The sequence below is a fragment of the Dreissena polymorpha genome, chromosome 6, assembly GCF_020536995.1.
Source record: "Dreissena polymorpha isolate Duluth1 chromosome 6, UMN_Dpol_1.0, whole genome shotgun sequence".
Classification (NCBI taxonomy): domain Eukaryota; kingdom Metazoa; phylum Mollusca; class Bivalvia; order Myida; family Dreissenidae; genus Dreissena; species Dreissena polymorpha.
Genome location: NC_068360.1, coordinates 9762285 through 9767547, shown reverse-complemented (window position 1 = coordinate 9767547; position 5263 = coordinate 9762285).

The following is a 5263-nucleotide window of genomic DNA, read 5'->3' as shown; positions in this document are numbered from 1 at the left end:
AGACGAATTTTATCAAATGCAGCAAAGACAAATTAGCGCCCCGAGCCGATTGTGACGAAGATATTTTTCATACATATTTTCCTACAATTACCGAAGCATTCGTTTTTTATAAGGATCTGAGTTAGTGTTTGTGTGTCGTACGAATAGATATCGTTGCAGGAAATTAAAATGATCTGTAAAACTAAATTTAGATACACATCGTACATGCATGAGATACATTCTGGCGAATTCGACTGTACAGACTTTTTTGATTTCAGAATTAAATATCTGGCTTTTTTAAATAGTTTTCTAAAAATGTCTTCCAGTTCAATAACACTACCGGCTTTGATGGATCATTTATACGTTGTGGAATGTTATGCCCTGACCGAGAAGATGCTGTAACTGTGTTAGCAATGTCCTCCATACATTCAGCATCTAATGTGCGCCACTTAATTTTCCACACACCGAAGTGCCAATCCGGTGTGAATTTGGTATGTCCAAGTAACATCATGCTTTATGAAACAGACTCATGCAGACCTGCAATGACATGCCAAAAAAAGTATAAATTGTTTAATCCCTTTCACTATGAATGTTACAACCATAAACGATTCAATACAATATGACTTATACATTTTGTAATTGATAGAAACAAGCGACCAAAGTGCTTACCAAATATTATAAAAAGTACAATTGTCTCTAAACACTAAACATAATTATACATTGAATATGATTATATTTTGCAGAAAGACAATGACCGTTTGATTACCTGTCAACACTCTCCACATACAATAGCCAAGAATGGTGTTGTTTTATTCTGCCCGACAGCATTGTCTAAGTGAATCTGCATAAAAACATTGCTTTTTTTAAATAAGTAATATAATTTTGAATTGAGATTATTGCTATGAAAACATTTATGAATGAATGGACGCATAATTATGTAATGTCCAGCAGCAAAATGTACTAACATTTTTTTTTAAATAAAAAAAAAAATATTTAGAGAAACTTATGTACATAAAGTAACAATTATTATAAAAGCAAAGCTGTATAAATAAACATAACATTTCCAATGAAAAGAAAGACACGATATTTTTTATAAATCTCAGAGTGTATATTTGAGCAAATAATTACCTCTGCATATTTTTCTCCATTGCCAAAGTTACAAAAATAATGGTGCACCAAACTTGTAACACAACCGCTACCTTTCCCAGGCATTTCGGACTCTTCAATCAGATAGAATGTCTGTCTTCCTGTAATATAATTAAATGTACATTACAAGACCTTTTTGAAATAAAAACTAGAAATTAAGTGTTTTTAATACACCTGCATACAAGATTTTCGCTAAAACAATGTATAATACACTTTCATTGTTAAATTACAAAAAAACACTTAATAATGCAGTATATAAACAGGTGTTACTCCATTAGTAATGCAGCGATTTTTCCCTTCTTTATAAAGTACCCAATTGAAAAAAAACTACAAAATTCCCAATTGCTGTCTGAAAATTTCCCAAAAAGGAAGGCAAATTCCTTTATTTTTGTTCCAAAATTGCATTATCTGATAGTTGACAAATAAAATGAGCACTTACACTGAACATTTCAAGCCAAAATGAATGTAAATCAACATTTGAGTTGATTTTTGCTTTTAATACCAAGTGATTGAAAAATACTGATTCCCAATTGATAGATTTCATGACGCGAATTTTCAGTTTTTTCACGCTTATTTTTCCCAATTGGTATGGTACAGGTACTTTAACCAATTGGGGAAGAAAAATCGCTGTAATGCAATGTTATAACAATTACATATTGTGAAGATATTTTAAACCAAGCATAACCATAACATACTTGTTCCTTCAGCGCACATCCCAAACACATGGCGCACATGGCCCAAACACATTTCTTGGTGTGGCAAAGAAGATCCGTCCAACTTGCATAGCGTGATGGTAGCGCACAGACTGGGCAAAATCCATGAGTAGTGTAGTGTGGCATCTAGTGTACATGGTTCTGCAACTGTTAACAATATTCACCCAATTGAATTAAGTGAATTATGAAATGTATATACCTGTACATATTTTAATAGTTGTTACCCAATATGTGCAGCACCATATAAATGAATGTTCAACATTTAAGACAATACGACAAGGCAAAAATTCATAAAGCGCTGTTTTAAAAACGATTCATCACTAATGTTGTATTGTTTGTATAACTGATCAACTTGTGCAAGCTCATTTAAAAATACGTAATCAGTTTGTGACAATTCGTATGGAATGGTAGATTGTTGAGAATAAATGTCACTATTTTGGCTCGTTATTCTTTTGAAAACTTCACGTAACTGTCATTGAATTACAAACCAAACGAAATTGTTGACAACTTTCGTGTGAAAATTCAAATTATCGCGTACATTCACAAATTGTAAAGCCAACCGAATTTTAACATAAGCATTAAACACTAGACGTGCTTCATTGCATATTGAAAACATTATTGTCAGACGAATTTCCCATTATTTGACGGAAATACAACAAAAAAGAAAGCAAAACTAACCTTTTGAAACCAGGAAGTTTATCCAGTAACTGCTGCGGTCACACGGTGCCGTAGTGTACGACGGGTTATAAATCAGCTATTGGTTAAACTATACTAATGTTTTCGTATAAAAACCTTAACATTATCACTCCTTAGTTAATCCAAAGATTGTTTCGGAAAATAAAAAAAAAGAAATCAGATAATCTTCGCAATAAATGCTTGTGAAAATTACGCGAAAAAGTTGTCACGACTTTGTAACGTGTTTTCTCGTTAACGACGTCAGCGCCGAAGTGGTCAAAGTCTCGTTCCCAGCCACAAATACAAATACAAAATATCACAGGTCAGCTAAAAGGCTGGAGCTTGCTTCTTTTTATATCATGTGTTAACATATATAATTGGTGAATCACATATTAATTACTATCTTAGTGTTCCAGGGCATGTACTCACATACCCAGGATAGCACAAAAAGGGAATGGGAATTCCCTTATTTCAATTGTGGTCCTGGTGAATGATGACATGTCTTAACAAGGCGCAACAACTTGTTCTTAAAGATGGTAAACTATGCAAATTAACAAATGGTTAAAAAATACACATCCATTTTTATAATAATACAATCACAGGAAGATTACAGGCGTTGTTAATAAAACTACAAGCTATTTAAAATATGCTTTTTTTACCGCAACCTTAAATGTCTGTAAGTAGGGGGAATCTTTTATGTCATTTGGTAAGCTGTTCCATAAAGAACATCCCTTGTATGGGAAACATGAACCATTAACACACTTGTTTTCCATAATTTCACATAATTTATTATTGAATCTGCGGATGCACAAAGGTTAATGCAATACAATTGCACATTTTCAATCACCGCGTTTTGCAAATTAGATTCTACATTTGATAGATACAATCTGTAAAATACACATAAAGTAATTCATTTGAACGAAACAATATGCATAAACCATCAAATTATCTGCAGTTATATATATAAATATATGAACCAGCTATGATATTTAATGTTCATTAAGTTAAATACGTTAAAAAATATTTTGACATCGTTAACATCCACGACATACAATATACATTTTTGAAAACCGAGTCCTACGCTATATAACACATTTTAAGAATGGTGCACACATACAATATATGCTAACATGCGTTTGTCCAAAATGCTTCGCTTGCAAAACAAACACTTTATTGTAAGTTATGAATAACTGTTAACATTCTGTTGGGCATCATGTACAAACGGCGCGAAAAATGAATGCATGTACTCTCTATTCAGTCGATTAGTGGTTTTTATCTGTAGATTTAAACTAACCTGGACTGTGCAACCAATGGCTTAACACAAAAACAGCAGTGACACTCATACGCGGTAAAATGTTATAAACATTCTATTAGAATTTTCAAACCATGAGTTTTGTATAGTTAGATTAAAACGCTATCAGAACTGGGAAAATAAGTCTCGTCTTGTGTATTGTTATTAGTACAACTAACACGGCTACTCAGAAACAATTGTGTTTTCTTTATTATTTGTTTGATTTTGTTTTTGTTTGAAAATCAGAATACAAGCTAGTATTTTACAATTGTTGTGTTCCGTTTTGCTAAGAGATAAACAAAAAAACGAAAAACGGTACATGCACGGGCCGGTATTGAAAAGATGCTTCGCTGGTACTGTCGCATTTTAATAGAAACGGACACGGAAATATATTACACGGTTGATGATAAGGACAGCACTGATCAATATCTAAGGTCAATAAGCAATAATTCGACGATAAACAATGATGCTTTTGTTTTATTATTTATTGTTGAATATTGAAAGCTGAAGTTCTTGCATTGTGACCACCATTAAAAATAAAATTAAACATGTATCTCTGTAAAATTGGAATATTGCTAGAGCAAATGGAGCTACACTGCTTTATATTGTTTGTTGGAACGATTCAATCAAAGCAAAATCGTTTATTTCATTGTCGTTGTATAATATTGCAGTGCGAGAATCAACTGTAATGTGTATAATAGATCTTAAGACTGCTTAATCGTGTTTATTAACCGCTCAAAGCCGGTCATCCCTGCTTTTTTATAATCTAAAATGTACGGATTATGTTACTTGTATCATACAGTGCAAGCAATACTGCTGGATCATCTGTAGTTTCTTTATATGAAAATCCGCCTGTTATTATAGCACTTTATATGGTATGTTCAACAAATTAACTAGTTAATTACATTTAAGGGCGCAATAACACTTAAGAGCGCCAAACATGTAAAAATGAAAACGATACATTTGGAGGAAACGAATATATCATTAGGGTAGAATAATCCATCATTATAATAAATGGAAGACTTTTCAACAACATTTTGTGCACAAAAGAGAAAAATTGTAACCGGACCGGGGCAAACTGTGCCTCATCATCAGAAGCACAACACAACTCGCTTGCTGCATTTACTCTTTTATTTATGCATAAGTCTCATTATTCACATTATTTCATCCTCCTATATTTCCCTCCTTCATCCGTTCTATCATCTGCCTTTTCCGAACTCTATCCAATCCCATTTTTGTATTTTCTTCTTACTTATTTCCAACTGACTCTCTAACTTCTAACTTATTTCCAACTGACTCTCTAACAGTTTCTTCCTAACATCTCAATGACTTTCTCCCCTTTCCAAAACCCTCTCATCCCTCATATCAAGTCTAGCCCACACACATCACTGACCAATCACAGCTATCTCTCATCAACCAATCATACAGTACCTTACTTATAATGTATACCTAGAGCTGA